Raw genomic sequence first — 17,193 nt, 5'->3', positions numbered from 1 at the left:
CATTATGGATATAAATAAACAAAGACAAGTTTGAATTAGCTCCCAAGAATCTTTGAACTTCTGGAAGGGTGATTGCTTTGGCGGTGGTAAGGATGAGTTGGTGGTGTGGTTTGGAGTACTGCAATCTATACAGTTAAAGCATCTGTGTGTGTGTGTGTGTGTGTGTGTGTGTGTGTGTGTGTGTGTGTGGTTGCAGCTCATGTGATGGTTCACGTTTGGTGGCTAGGTGGGCAGGTTGATGGGGGTATGAGTAGAGTGGTGGACAGGGTGGATGGGTTAGGTGGCTGGTCAGGGTATGTGGGGTGAGTGGCAGGATGGCTGAAACGATGAAGAGGAGGTGGGTGTGATGGGCGAAGTGGAATGAGTGGATGAAATGAGTGTGGTCGGCGAATCGAGTCTGGCAGGTGGGCAGGGTGGGATGGTTTGATCTCTAGAAAGGGTTGGGTGGGTGACTGGGCGGGTTGGGGTGGTTGTTTGGCCTCGGCATGCGAGTAGGGTGGGTGAGCTTTGCGAGTTAGTGGATGGGGGATTTATGGTTTTTCAGAGGACAAACAAGGTGACAGGCTTTTTACACATAGCTGCAGGTGAGTGAGTATAGGTGGATTGAATGACCAGTGGGTGGATGGGCGGATGGCGTACAATAATTTCAATGATGAAAAACGAGGCAAAAATACGTTAAAAGGCACCTAAAATTGTAATACTGACTGACAAGTTTGTCCAAAATATTGATCATGTGACCCTGCAACCATTTGTAATTATAATATTGACAACACAATGCTGGAAATGAATACAGAATGCGTGAGGGTTCTTAACATCAGAGGATATTCTTCTGCTTAATACAAACTGATGTACTGTACCATTCATACACCAGCACCAGCAAAAAAATAAATAAATGAATAAATAAAAACTCTTCGCAATAATGGACTCTACATCCGGTATTTTATATAATATGAATAATACTGTTGAATAGCACAAATGATTAAATGTATGAAAAGAAAGATTAATAGACGAACATAAACACTGAAACTTTAATACCGAAATATATAGCTATAAATAATCTTTGCTACTTAGATACAAAAACCAGTAATACAATCACCCTGACTTCCGACAAACTATTTCTTCCGTCATGGGAAATTTAACCTCATTATCAATTTTCTGGAAGCTACTTGTTTTTAGATAATTATTTTTTTTATTCATCCGCGAGTTCTGACTAAATCAGAGTTCTATGCACGACAACTCGACTCAAAAATATTTAGCTTCACAGCTTGGTAGACACATATGTTTGAATCAAAAGACACGAACCCCAGCTCTTCACACACTGACTCCCCTTCACCCTCCTCCATCACACTCATGCTCCTCCCACTTGCAAACTCCACCCCTTTCTAAGCAACGATTTAAGCACCATCGATTAACTGACAACTTTCTTAAGTCCGAGGACTTATAGTCTTAGACTGTACAGGAAAACTGAAACACACACTTTTTATGTGATTGCCGCAAAAATCCAACAACGAAGGTTTGAATTTGTGTTAAGCTTAAAATGTCCATTTTAATTATTTCCTTATACTATCACCTAAAACACGTAATAGGCGTCAGCACTGAAAGTGTGAAACGTGTTCGAGCGAGCGAGCGAGCAAGTCAGACATGGCTGAATAGTCTCATGTGGCTCAGCATCTTCCTCTGATTTCCTGACCTGAAAATACTAAAAGAACTTATTAGATTACACCAAATATATTCCCTCACACTTCCTAAAACCATTGCTCCTCTTATATGAATTTTAGATCTTGGTCTTGGGACCTAGCATGTTAATAATGACTTTGTTTTTAGCTCACTCACGAAAATTACTATCACCAAATCGATCGGTGCACTCCGATTCGAATCAGAATTCATAGTTTCTTTCGTCGATCAGGGTATTGTATTAGTTTGACTCGGATTCAGTCAAAAAAAAAAAGCAAAAGGTATTATTTGTCTTGAGAAGACAGAACCTGGTTGCTATCAGCAATCGTCGGAAAATACTTGCTACTCACGCAACCTTGGACAGTTACTTCTTGCGCAACAGGCTGTTGAACTAATCTGCCTTATAAAAAATCGTTTCCTCGATTTACGGAAAAACTATTGGGAATTACGGGTTGTCTATGAAATGAAAATAATTGACGATTTTTATGGGATTTCCAAACTGGTACCTATCTTTCTTGTAACTTCAAAATTGTCCGAGATATCCCAAAAAATCCACTACTGTTCTAAAGAGTTTTCCTCCCGATCCCTGCCTCCATTTCTTGCTGATGCGATAAATCTTTCACTCGGGTACATATGTCGGGGGTCCAAACTGTGACTAAATTTGGTGTTCTCGCTGGCATCGCTCGCTCGAACAATCACCTTTAAAATATAAATTGTGCTTTGTATACACCCACAACTGTTTGTTTGTTTGTTTCCTTGCTAGCTTGTTTGTTATCCTAAGTCGAATGAATACAGCATGGGTGCCTGCTATTAAACATGTAATAGGCGTCCACACAGGAAGTGTGGAACGTGTTCGAGCGAGCGAGCGAGCAAGTCAGGCAGTGCTGAATATTGTCTCATGTGGCTCATCATCTTCCTCTGATTTCCTGACCTGAAAATACTTAAAAGAACGTATTAGATTACATCAAATTATTTCCTCACACTTCCTAAAACCAATGCTCCTCTTGTATTAAAATTAGGTCTAGGGCCAAACAGAAGGTATTATTTATTTTCAAAAGGCATAACCTGGTTGCTCTCAGCAATCGTAGGAAAATACTGCTGCGCTACTCACGCAACCTTAGATCGTTACTTCTTGCGCAACAGGTTGTTACGCTAATCTGTCTTATAAAAAATCGTTTCCTCCACATACGGAAAAACTATTGGGAATTACGAGTTGTCTATGAAATGAAAATAATTAAGGATTTTTATGCGATTTCCAAATTGGTGTCCATCTTTCTCATAACTTCAAAATTAGCTGAGATATCCAAAAACGTTCGCTACTGTAGTAAAGAATTTTCCTCCCGACCCCTGTCCCCATTTCTTGCTGATTCGATAAATCTTTCGCCAGGGTACATACGTCGGGGGTCCAGATTGTGACTAAATTTGTTGCTCTCGCTCGCTTCGCTCGCTCGAAGAACAAGCCAGTGCAGTCAAAGCTGGAAAATTTGAAGGTGGATAGTCTAGAAGTTTCTGTGGATCATGATTTTTCAATATAAATCTGCCAAAAGGGCAAATGATTCTTACACTCTCTTAACTTGCCACCAGTGATGGGTCCACATCTGTAAGAAGCTCACAACTGTCATTTAAGTTTACAAATTATTACAAGCTATCTCCTCGTAATAGCCATCTCATCTCAGTGTGCAAAAGCAACTGGCTGAAATTATCATCACTGTTTCCACATAACATTGAAGACAATCGTGATCTGTGTGTATATGTTTTATAACTGAAATGAAAGAATTCTAAAGCATCATACAGTTTATCAGTGAGTTTCCTGGCTATCACATGGTGCCTGTGTAAAAAACAACGTACAGTATGTATAATATGTATATCGAGAATCTTGAGTTCTTTTATTTGCTCACTGTTTCTAAACATTTGTTACAGCTGCTCATTGTTAACATGATCTGTGCTGCTGGACTGCCAGACTTAAACGCCTTGCTAGCTTTTATCGACCTCTACACACCCACCATGCGTTTATCGACCCTTTCGGAACCCCCCACTCATTTACTGACCCCCTGTATAATCCTGTCTACCCCAAGGAATCGATATCGACCACTTACTGGACCCCTGCTCTAAGGCTTTCACTTGTGTGTGTGTGTGTGTGTGTGTGTGTGTGTGTGTGTGTGTGTGTGTGATTTTGAATTTCGGGTTGCTCAGAGCGTTTCTACTACTCTGACACAGCGCACCTTCAGTTGGAAAAGATTTACTTGATACTGCATTCGTAAAAAGTGGTCCCTAATGCCGGCTTAAAGAGTGTGGACGAACAAACGGATGAGGAGTAGACTGTAGCACCAGTCGAGAAGGGCAGTACTTCCAAGGTGGATGGAAAGCTGATGACAGGGAGAGCTGGAGCTCCTGTTCCATCAGCCCTTGGGACTAGGTCCCGACCATCCCCCTTTGCTGAACTTTTTCAGTGTCTCAGTAACACAGAGAGTAGGCCAGCATGCTCTCCAATACAAGTTTCTCTATCAACACCAAACTACATGCACAGCACGCACTACACTTCCTTTTCCAAAAAAAAAATTAAAAAAAATTATGGCAGCGCAACACGTAGCCTCGGAGTCCCCGGCGGGGGGGGGGGGGAGACCATTAATGCCCCCACATTCCGCCCCTCTCCCGGTGACGACTCGAGCTGCCTGGGACCACTGTCTGACTCTCTTCTTTTTCATTTCTGCAACATTCGCGGCCTTTCCTCTAACATTCGCTCTGTCGAACACCACCTCTCCTTCCCTAAACCTCACCTTCTTTTTTTAACTGAGACTCAGCTGTCTGAGGCAACTGACAGCAGACCCTTTTCTGTATCCTCCTACTTTCTCTACACTCATTTCAAAGCCAAAGGTGACATTGTGTATATATACACAAGGACTTATTTTGCTCTCGTGTTCCTGAACTCGATTCTTCTGAATTCTCTACACTCTGGCCTCGGCTCTCCTGTCATTCTCTGACTATATATATCTGCGCTGTTTACTTATCTCCTAATTCTACTGGCTATCAAAAACTCTTTGACTATCTTACTTCTACGACGGAACAAATTCTATCCATTTCTCCTTTCTCTGAAATCTCCATTCAAGGAGATTTCAATGTTCACCACCACCTTTGGCTCTCCTCTCCTTTCACTGATCCACCTGGTGAACAAGAATATACCTTTTCTATCCTTAATGACATAGGGCAATTTGTACAGCACCCTACCCGTATCCCTGACCACCTTGGAGAGAGCCCCAACATACTTTTCCTCTTCCTTACAACTAATCCTTCTGCTTACACTGTTAATCTTTTCTGTCCATTGGGCTCCTCCGATCACAACCTTATCACCTTAAGCTGTCTTATCACTCTAGTAAGGCCTGTGGACCCTCCAAAAGAAACATCGTCTGTGGCACTTTGGAGATGCGGATTGGGAGGCCCTCAGGCAGTACTTCTTTGATTATCCTTGGAATGATTATTGCTTCCATGGCCGGGAGCCATCTGAGTGTGCCTTGCGCATTACGGAGGTTATTCTCTCTGGCATGGATGCATACATTACTTTCTCATATCCTCTGACTAATGCAAGAAAGCCTTGGTTTAATATCGCCTGTTCTAATGCTGTCCACAAGGAGAGGGCCTATAAAAGGTACCGGAGCCAACCCACCCCTGAATTACATCTTTTATACGTTTCTGCCTGGAATCGTGCTAAGCCTGTTCTTCGCTCTGCTAAAAATAATTTCATCTGTACTAAATGCTCTCAACTCTCCAACTCGAATTCTTCCCGCTCCTTCTGGTACCTTGCCAAAAACCTTTCTAACAACTTTACCTCATCATCCTTCCCTCCTCTTTTCTACTCTGATGGCTCTGTAGCTATTTCTTCTACTGATAAAGCAGATCTCTTCGCTCAGACTTTCTCCTCCAATTCTACCTTCGACGATTCCGGTGCTGTTCCTCTATCATTTGCCCCCTCTGACATTATAATTTCTTCAGCTGATGTATTTTCCGCCATCACAGGCCTCAGTACTAATAAGGCATATGGGCCTGATGGAGTCCCTCCTGTTGACCTCAAGAACTGTGCTTCTGTGCTTACACCCTGCCGAGGCAAACTCTTTCACCTTTGGTATCAAATTGTACCTTTCCTTCTTGCTGGAAGTTTGCTCACATTCAGCCAGTCCCAAAGAAGGGTGACTATTCCCAACCCTCGAACTATCGTCCAATTGCTTTAACATCCTGTATCTCAAAAGTTTTCGAGTCAATTCTTAATAGAAAAATTTTAAAGCATATTTCATATCACAACTTTGTTTCTGATCATCAGTATGGGTTCCGTCAGGGACGTTCCACTGGCGATCTTCTCACCTACCTTTTAGACTCCTGATCATCCTCCTTTCGGGACTTTGGCAAAAGCGTTGGCATTGCACTTGACATCTCAATGGCTTTCGATCGAGTCTGGCATAAGTCTTTAATTTTCAAACTCCCCTCTTACAGTTTCTATCCTTCTATCTGTGCCTTCATCTCAAGCTTCCTTTCTGGTCGTTCTATAACCGCTGTTGTAGACGGCCATTGTTCTTCTAGATCTATCAACAGTGGTGTTCCTCAGGACTCTGTCCTATCACCAACTCTCTTCCTTTTATTCATCAATGACCTTCTAAGCTGTACATCTAAACCTATCCACTTATACGCTGATGACTCCACCCTTCACCTTTCCATTCAGATCCTGCAACGTCCATCTCAGCAGTTACTTCAACAAACAAGGGATGAGGCTATGGCACACCTAATGTCTGACTTGGCTCGTATCTCTGACTGGGGTAAAAATAATCTTGTTTTTAATGCATCTAAGGCTCAGTTCTTACATCTAGCAACCCGTGAAAATCTTCCACAGGTACACCCACTAATGTTTAATAATATTCAGGTTAGTCCTACATCATCCTTGAACATGCCTGGGGTTTCATTTACTCGGGACTTATCTTGGAAAGATCATATTTCATCTCTTGTAAAATCTTCTTCCAAGAGATTAGGTGTGTTAAGCCGACTCTGTTCCATCTTTACCCTGCACAATTGTTGGCTCTATACAGGGGTTTTATCCGCCCCTGTGTGGAGTACAACTCTCATGTGTGGGGAGGCTTCCCACAGGTTGGAGTCAAAGGCTTTTCGTCTCGTTAACTCTCCTCCTCTTACTGACTCCCTTCAACCTCTGTCACTTCGTCGCACTGTTACATCTTTATCTCTTTTCTATCGCTACTTCAATGGTCAGTGCTCCCCTGAACTATCTGCATGCATTCCTCCAACTCCATGACGGGTGCGTATCATCCGTCTAGCAGCAAACTCTCATCCCTTTTCTGTCCAACTCTCTAATGCAAGAGTTAACCGTTACTCCCAGTCCTTCATTCGTGCAACAGTTCAACTTTGGAACTGTCTCCCTCTGTCTATATTTCCTGCTTCCTATGATCTCCAGTCTTTCAAACGCAGTGTCCGGGCATCTCGAAATGATCGGATCTTGAATTTGGCTCTCTCTTGTATTTTGTTTTTCTCTTGGAAGGAACAATAATTGCGGGCTCATGGCCTTTGGTTCCTTCTTCCTCGCATTAAAAAAAAAAAAAAAAAAGATAGGATAGAAATCTCACCTTTTAATGATCGGCCTGGGAACAAGCCTACATCTTTTCTGTTCTTAAAAAGAAATTTTACCACTTCAGTATGAGTGATGTGAAATTAAAGACTCGACATTCTCTCTCTCTCTCTCTCTCTCTCTCTCTCTCTCTCTCTCTCTCTCTCTCTCTCTCTCTCTCTCTCTCTCTCTCAACCAAAGTCCTGCCTGATTATTCTCTCTCTCTCTCTCTCTCTCTCTCTCTCTCTCTCTCTCTCTCTCTCTCAACCAAAGTCCTGCCTGATTATTCTCTCTCTCTCTCTCTCCCTCTCTCTCTCTCTCTCTCTCTCTCTCTCTATAAGTGGAATAAGATCACCCCACACAATGAAGATGCATAATGAAATGTGTTGAAGTATTACCAAGCATACCTGTATCGCAGTGGGTACACAGCAGATATAAACACCCTCTCTAACGTGACACTAAAAATAAAAATTCACATGGAGTTCGGTGGCCTTGAGCAATGTTTGGCGATAAAACGCACAGGAAATCATATTTCGATTTGTTCCCCCCAAAATATATATATATATATATATATATATATATATATATATATATATATATATATATTGTTACATAGCCTATGATTTCATCATCTTTTGTGTAATTTTAATGCACAGTTGTTGCATGTTTGATCACGAGCGTGTTCTGCCTCAGTCCCCCCCTTCTACCGTTATAGTAGAGTAAGTCGTTCTCTCTGTTATTCAGAGCGGGATTGTCAACTCTTTGTCCCCATGGCTTCATTTGCGCGTCCTTCTTACAAGTTGTATCAAGCTCTGCTGGCCCCTCTATAATGAGCTCAGTCTCTGCATCATTGCCACTTAGATCTGCTCCTCATTTTGTTCACATCTCTGTCCCCCATGTACAGATATTATTATTGTGAGTGCTCAAGAAATCTCCAAACATCTAGCAGCTGTGTGTAATTTGAGTATAACTGTTGTATTTTTTCTTGTACTGTGTAGCATAAGGTTAATTCTTAGGCCTAGTGAGGTTTTTGATTAATGTTGGGTTTTATATCAGTCATTTTTTATAATAGTTTGGATCTGTAATAATTTATCTTGCATTAACTGAGCATTACCCAGTGTTTTTCATTTCATCAGGGCTGACTTAGATAAATTTACTCATGCTATTTTTGTGTTAATAGAGGCTATTGCAGTTAACCATATATTTAACCTGTTTATTTGCCATTACATTATCCTTATGAGTCCTGAATGTTTTGTTGTTAGTTTGAGCATTAAACTTTAACTTGTAATTTTACCTAACTCTTTTGTTTGAACCTGGAACTTTACGGGACAGTAGTGACTCTTAGTATTCTCACTTAAAGTGTACGTTATCTTTCTCTGTTCCGTAACATAAATTTGGCGACCTCATATCAGGATATTCAGGATATTATCATAAGGATATTGCTTGATATTTTGTGACTGTTACTTATTCATGATGTCTACTATTACTACACTTGATGAAGCCAAAGATTTTTTGTCAAATGTGCAAACAGTGTGTGATGTAGAAAACAGAACAAAGAATGAACTTAAGCCTGTTGCTCAACAATTGGGAATTGCTGTTCGCTCTCATCATTCTAAAGATCAAATTGTTGACATGATTAATGAAAGCTTGTTTAATGTAACTCCTCCAAATGAGCAAACGCAGATTGAATTAGCTAAGTTACAGCTAGCCCTGCAGGAGGCTCAGGCTAAGGAGGCGGAGTCTCGTGATTAGGAGGCTGAATTTCAAGCACGTGCTAAGGAGGCTGTCTCTCAGGCTAAGGAGGCGGAATTTGAGGCCCGTTCTAAGGAGGCTGAGGCACAAGTTGAAATTGCTAGGATTCAGGCAGACTATGAGTATCGCATGAAACAAGGTGGAACTGGATCATCTAGCTCTGATGATTTTGATGTGGCTAAAAATGTTAAACTTGTCCCTCCTTTTAATGAATCTGATTTAACAAAGTATTTTCAGTTGTTTGAGAGGGTAGCTACAGGTTTTAATTGGCCTAAAAAGTATTGGCCAGTACTCCTTCAAACTGTTCTCACCGGTAAAGCTCAAGTAACTTATGCATCTTTGCCTCAGGATGAATCTGATAATTATGATGTAGTTAAGAGCTTGATTCTTAAGGCCTATGAGCTTGTTCCTGAAGCCTATAGAGTAAAATTTAGGACAACTTACAAGCAAGATAAGCAATCCCATGTTGAGTATGCAAAAATCAAAGAAGATCTGTTAGAGCAGTGGTTAAATTCTAAGAATGTGGATTCTGATTTTGGTAAATTTAAGCAGATGATTTTGCTGGAGGACTTCAAAAGGTGTATTAGTAAGGATGTAAGCCTATATCTTGATGAGAGAAGAATAGATAATTTGTCTGATGCTGCAGTTTTAGCTGATGAATATGTTCTCACTCACAAGAGATATTCTAAAGAAAAAGGGAAAGCTGAGAGTAAGTACGTTGCCTCTACTCAGAGTACAGGTAACAGGAAAGAGAATAAGGATGATGTTTCTCAGGAAGTAAATACCAGCTTCACCTCTAGATTTCAGAAAAGTAAATGTACTTATTGTAGCAAGCTTGGTCATACTACGGAGAGATGTTTCAGGAGACAGCGTGATGTGAACAAAAAGGAGTCTTTAAATATTCAGTCAATTGGTCTAGTGTCCACTCTTGAGAGTTCCCAGCGTAGTAAATGGTTTCCTGGTGTACAGGAAACCATTTGGCTTGTCACTCAGTGTAGAGTCACCCATAGGCAGAAGGAAGAGGAAAGAATGAAGGAAAGAAAGACAAAAGAAGGAGTGTAAAGTCACCCATAGGCAGAAGGACGAGGAAAGAATAAAGTAAAGAAAGACAGAAGAGGAAGAAATGAATGGAGAGAGGAGAGGAAAGAGCAGGATCCTTTAAATCCTTTAAAACCCCCCTCAGAGTGAATAATGTTTAAAAAAAATTTGCATGCAACATTTTTTGACGCATCGAGAGTCGTGTAGAAAATTTTGTGGAAAACGACTGTGTTGGAACAGCTGTAGGCCCCCCTGTCTCTCTTTGATGCAACGACAAAAATATATAATAGGTATATAATAACTTCATCTCGCATAATGCAGGTATAGGGTATAATGAAATGAGTTGAAGTATTACCATTCCCACTTGTATTGCAAATGGCAAAAATACAAACCTCGTTTCGGACATGTGACTGATTAAATATATAAATTCACCTCTGGTTCGATCCCCTTAAGCTATGTTTGGCACTAATACGCGCGCAAAAAAAAAAAATAATAATAAATAATAATTTCCCAACCTATAGTTATACTCAATATGCTCTGAAAAAGATGTAATAATATATTAATATAAACTGCTTATTTTGGATATAAGTACCCTGAAAATCAATTGGATGAGAAAAGTTTTTAAAAATATCGAATGGGGCATGTTGTGTTGTTGAGTAATCCCAGAGTATCTGGCCAAGCAGACCCATCAACCGGAGACAAGCAACTGTCCTTGCAGGGCCATCATATGCAGTGAACCAATGATCCCATGATCACTTGCGGTAGATAACGTCTCACCACAAACAGGTGCGAGGCAGTGTGGAAGTTTATTTCCCGGATGGACGTCCCATTTGTGTCTCTCCACTCAGTTAACTATGGCACCTAAGTAGGCTCCATGTCATACCCAGCTTTGTAAATTGTTTCTAGGCTCTCAGGAAACAGTAAGGTTTATTAATTAATATAAAACCACCTCAAGTGGAAGCAAGATATATAAAAAGTGGCAAAGCATGGGAGAAATAAGAATAGAGATGAGAAGACACGACAAATCAATTTTAAATGTGAAGGAAGAAGAGGTTACCACTACCACCAAAGAGTATATGGAATACCATGACTTCCCTGCATGCTCCATTGCATTTTTTTGTTTAAAGTGAATAAGCATGTTTGTTGTAGCTATGGAAATAGGAACTCACATGAAAGACAATGCTTCAAACACATTTGAAGTATATCGACTGATTTTTAAGCTGAAATAATGTGAATGACAAATGAGAATTTTCGTAACACAGTTTTTTTTTTTTTTTTAATGCGAGGAAGAAGGAACCAAAGGCCATGAGCCCGCAGTAACAGTTCCCTCCAAGAGAAAAACAAAATACAATAGAGAGCCAAATTCAAGATCCGATCATTTTGAGATGCCTGGACACACTGCGTTTGAAAGACTGGAGATCATAGGCAGGAGGAAATACAGACAGAGGGAGACAGTTCCAGAGCTGACCTGTTGCATGAATGAAAGACTGGGAGTAACGGTTAACTCTTGCATTAGAGAGTTGGACAGAAAAGGGATGAGAGTTTGCTGCCAGACGGGTGCTACGCGCCCGTCGTAGAGGTGGAGGAATGCAAGCAGACAGTTCAGAGGAGCAGTGACCATTAAAGTAGCGATAGAAAAGAGATAAAGATGCAACAGTGCGGCAAAGAGACAGAGGTTGAAGGGAGTCAGTAAGAGGAGGAGAGTTAATGAGACGAAAAGCCTTTGACTCCACCCTATTGAGAAGAGCTGTATGTGGGGAGCCTCCCCACACATGAGAGTTGTACTCCACACAGGGGTGGATAAAACCCCTGTATAGAGTCAACAATTGTGCAGGGGTAAAGAAAGAGCGGAGTCGGCTTAGCACACCCAATCTCTTGGAAGCAGATTTTACAAGAGATGTAATATGATCTTTCCAAGATAAGTCCCGAGTAAATGAAACCCCAAGCATGTTCAAGGATGATGCAGGATTAATCTGAATATTATTAAACATTAGTGGGTATACCTGTGGAAGATTTTGTCGGGTTGATAGGTGTAAGAACTGAGTTTTAGAAGCATTAAAGACAACCATATTATTTTTACCCCAGTCAGAGATATGAGCCAAGTCAGACATTAGGTGTGCCATAGCCTCATCCCTTGTTTCTTGAAGTAACTGTTGAGATGGGTGTTGCGGGAACCGAATGGAAAGGTGAAGGGTGGAGTCATCAGTGTATGAGTGGATAGGGTTAGATGTACAGCTTAGAAGATCATTGATGAATAAAAGGAAGAGAGTTGGTGATAGGACAGAGCCCTGAGGAACACCACTGTTGATAGATCTAGGAGAAGAACGATGGCCGTCTACGACAGCAGCTATAGAACGACCAGAAAGGAAGCTAGCGATGAAGGTACAGATAGAAGGATAGAAACCGTAGGAGGGCAGTTTGGAAATTGAAGATTTATGCCAGACTCGATCGAAAGCCTTTGAGATGTCAAGTGCAATGGCAAAGCTTTCGCCAAAGTCCCGAAAGGAGGATGACCAGGCGACTGAAAGGTAGGTGAGAAGATCGCCAGTGGAGCGTCCCTGACGGAACCCATACTGACGATCGGAAAGAAGGTTGTGATAGGAAAGATGCCTTAAGATTGTTTTATTAAGAATTGACTCGAAAACTTTTGAAATACAGGACGTTAAAGCAATTGGACGATAGTTGGAGGGTTGGGAGTGGTCACCCTTCTTTGGGACTGGCTGAATGAGAGCAAACTTCCAGCAAGAAGGAAAGGTACAAGTTGACAGAGAAAGGCGAAATAGTTTGCCTAGGCAGGGTGTAAGCACAGAAGCACAGTTTTTGAGAACAACAGGAGGGACCCCATCAGGCCCATATGCCTTGTTAGTACTGAGGCCAGTAATGGCAGAAAATACATCAACTGAAGAAATCTTAATGTCAGCCATGAGGAAGTCAGAGGGGGGAAGTGATGGAGGAACAGCACCGGAATCGTCTAAGGTGGAATTGGAGGAGAAAGTCTGTGCGAAGAGATCTGCTTTATCAGTAGAAGAAATAGCTACAGAACCATCAGAGTAGAAAAGAGAAGGGAAGGATGATGAGGTAAAGTTGTTAGAAAGATTTTTGGCAAGGTGCCAGAAGGAGCGGGAAGAATTCGAGTTGGAGAGTTGAGAGCATTTAGTATGGATGAAATTATTTTTAGTAGAGCGAAGAACAGACTTAGCACGATTCCGGGCAGAAACGTAAAGATTATGTGATTCAGGGGTGGGTTGGCTCCGGTACCTTTTGTAGGCCTTCTCCTTGTTGCGGACAGCATTAGAACAAGCGTGATTAAACCAAGGCTTTCTTGCGTTAGTCAAAGGATATGAGAAAGGAATGTATGCTTCCATGCCCGAGAGAATAACCTCCGTAATGCGCAAGGCACACTCAGATGGCTCACGGCCATGGAAGCAATAATCATTCCAGGGAAAATCAAAGAAGTACTGCCTGAGGGCCTCCCAGTCCGCAGCTCCAAAATGCCAGAGACGACGTTTCCCTGGAGGGTCCGCAGGCCGTACTGGAGCGATAGGACAGGTTAAGGTAATAAGGTTGTGATCGGAGGAGCCCAACGGAGAGAAAAGATTAACAGAGTAAGCAGAAGGATTAGTTGTGAGGAAGAGGTCAAGTATGTTGGAGCTCTCTCCAAGGCGGTCAGGGATACGGGTAGGGTGCTGTACAAGCTGCTCTAGGTCATTAAGGATAGAAAAGCTGTAGGCTTGTTCACCAGGTGGATCCGTGAAAGGAGAGGAGAGCCAAAGGTGGTGGTGAACATTGAAATCTCCAAGAATGGAGATTTCAGAGAAAGGAGAAATGGACAGAATGTGTTCCATCGTAGAAGTAAGATAGTCGAAGAATTTTTGATAGTCAGTAGAATTAGGGGATAAGTAAACAGCACAGATATATTTAGTCAGAGAATGACAGGAAAGCCGAAGCCAGAGAGTGAAGAATTCAGAAGAATCAAGTTCAGGAACACGAGAGCAAGATAAGTCGTTGCGTATGTATACACAACAGCCACCTTTGGCTATGAAATGAGTATAGAGAAAGTAGGAGGATACAGAAAAGGGTTTGCTGTCAGTTGCCTCAGACAGCTGAGTCTCCGTTAGAAAAAGAAGGTGAGGTTTAGAGGAGGAGAGGTGGTGCTCAACAGAGCGAAAGTTAGATGAAAGGCCGCGAATGTTGCAGAAATGAAGAAGAAGAGAGTCAGACAGTGGTTCCAGGCACCTCGAGTCGTCACCGGGAGAGGGGCAGATGGCGGGGGCATTTATGGTCCCCCCCCCTGGGGACTCCGAGGCTGGGTGAATTGACGCCATTTTGGTAAATTTTGAATAGGAAGTGTAGTGTGTACTGTGCATGTAGTTTGGTGAAGATAGATAGAGAAATTTGTACTGGAGAGCATGCTGGCCTACTCTCTGTGTAACTGAGACACTGAAAAAGTTCAGCAAAGGGGGATGGTCAGGAACTAGTCCTGAGGGCTGATGAAACGGGAGCTCCGGCACTCCCTGTCATCAGCTTTCCATCCAACTCGGGAGTACTGCCCTGCTCGACTGGTGCTAAAATATGTCTGCCTTAAGTTGCTCTTTTCGGATTTTTAAAGGAGATATAGGTAAAAAGTGCTTGTTCTGTTTTAGAATCGTAAAGTAAAAATCTTTACGAAGAGCATAAACCATTATGGATATAAATAAACAAAGACAAGTTTGAATTAGCTCCCAAGAATCTTTGAACTTCTGGAAGGGTGATTGCTTTGGCGGTGGTAAGGATGAGTTGGTGGTGTGGTTTGGAGTACTGCAATCTATACAGTTAAAGCATCTGTGTGTGTGTGTGTGTGTGTGTGTGTGTGTGTGTGTGTGTGTGTGTGTGTGTGGTTGCAGCTCATGTGATGGTTCACGTTTGGTGGCTAGGTGGGCAGGTTGATGGGGGTATGAGTAGAGTGGTGGACAGGGTGGATGGGTTAGGTGGCTGGTCAGGGTATGTGGGGTGAGTGGCAGGATGGCTGAAACGATGAAGAGGAGGTGGGTGTGATGGGCGAAGTGGAATGAGTGGATGAAATGAGTGTGGTCGGCGAATCGAGTCTGGCAGGTGGGCAGGGTGGGATGGTTTGATCTCTAGAAAGGGTTGGGTGGGTGACTGGGCGGGTTGGGGTGGTAGTTTGGCCTCGGCATGCGAGTAGGGTGGGTGAGCTTTGCGAGTTAGTGGATGGGGGGATTTATGGTTTTTCAGAGGACAAACAAGGTGACAGGCTTTTTACACATAGCTGCAGGTGAGTGAGTATAGGTGGATTGAATGACCAGTGGGTGGATGGGCGGATGGCGTACAATAATTTCAATGATGAAAAACGAGGCAAAAATACGTTAAAAGGCACCTAAAATTGTAATACTGACTGACAAGTTTGTCCAAAATATTGATCATGTGACCCTGCAACCATTTGTAATTATAATATTGACAACACAATGCTGGAAATGAATACAGAATGCGTGAGGGTTCTTAACATCAGAGGATATTCTTCTGCTTAATACAAACTGATGTACTGTACCATTCATACACCAGCACCAGCAAAAAAATAAATAAATGAATAAATAAAAACTCTTCGCAATAATGGACTCTACATCCGGTATTTTATATAATATGAATAATACTGTTGAATAGCACAAATGATTAAATGTATGAAAAGAAAGATTAATAGACGAACATAAACACTGAAACTTTAATACCGAAATATATAGCTATAAATAATCTTTGCTACTTAGATACAAAAACCAGTAATACAATCACCCTGACTTCCGACAAACTATTTCTTCCGTCATGGGAAATTTAACCTCATTATCAATTTTCTGGAAGCTACTTGTTTTTAGATAATTATTTTTTTTTATTCATCCGCGAGTTCTGACTAAATCAGAGTTCTATGCACGAAAACTCGACTCAAAAATATTTAGCTTCACAGCTTGGTAGACACATATGTTTGAATCAAAAGACACGAACCCCAGCTCTTCACACACTGACTCCCCTTCACCCTCCTCCATCACACTCATGCTCCTCCCACTTGCAAACTCCACCCCTTTCTAAGCAACGATTTAAGCACCATCGATTAACTGACAACTTTCTTAAGTCCGAGGACTTATAGTCTTAGACTGTACAGGAAAACTGAAACACACACTTTTTATGTGATTGCCGCAAAAATCCAACAACGAAGGTTTGAATTTGTGTTAAGCTTAAAATGTCCATTTTAATTATTTCCTTATACTATCACCTAAAACACGTAATAGGCGTCAGCACTGAAAGTGTGAAACGTGTTCGAGCGAGCGAGCGAGCAAGTCAGACATGGCTGAATAGTCTCATGTGGCTCAGCATCTTCCTCTGATTTCCTGACCTGAAAATACTAAAAAGAACTTATTAGATTACACCAAATATATTCCCTCACACTTCCTAAAACCATTGCTCCTCTTATATGAATTTTAGATCTTGGTCTTGGGACCTAGCATGTTAATAATGACTTTGTTTTTAGCTCACTCACGAAAATTACTATCACCAAATCGATCGGTGCACTCCGATTCGAATCAGAATTCATAGTTTCTTTCGTCGATCAGGGTATTGTATTAGTTTGACTCGGATTCAGTCAAAAAAAAAAAGCAAAAGGTATTATTTGTCTTGAGAAGACAGAACCTGGTTGCTATCAGCAATCGTCGGAAAATACTTGCTACTCACGCAACCTTGGACAGTTACTTCTTGCGCAACAGGCTGTTGAACTAATCTGCCTTATAAAAAATCGTTTCCTCGATTTACGGAAAAACTATTGGGAATTACGGGTTGTCTATGAAATGAAAATAATTGACGATTTTTATGGGATTTCCAAACTGGTACCTATCTTTCTTGTAACTTCAAAATTGTCTGAGATATCCAAAAAAATCCACTACTGTTCTAAAGAGTTTTCCTCCCGATCCCTGCCTCCATTTCTTGCTGATGCGATAAATCTTTCACTCTGGTACATATGTCGGGGGTCCAAACTGTGACTAAATTTGGTGTTCTCGCTGGCATCGCTCGCTCGAATAATCACCTTTAAAATATAAATTGTGCTTTGTATACACCCACAACTGTTTGTTTGTTTGTTTCCTTGCTAGCTT

This window comes from Coenobita brevimanus, chromosome 13 (genome assembly GCF_032717465.1).
Source record: "Coenobita brevimanus isolate Jiangsu-jjx chromosome 13, ASM3271746v2, whole genome shotgun sequence".
Taxonomy (NCBI): domain Eukaryota; kingdom Metazoa; phylum Arthropoda; class Malacostraca; order Decapoda; family Coenobitidae; genus Coenobita; species Coenobita brevimanus.
The sequence above is the reverse complement of the archived record's forward strand: the minus strand, read 5'-3'. Positions refer to the sequence as shown.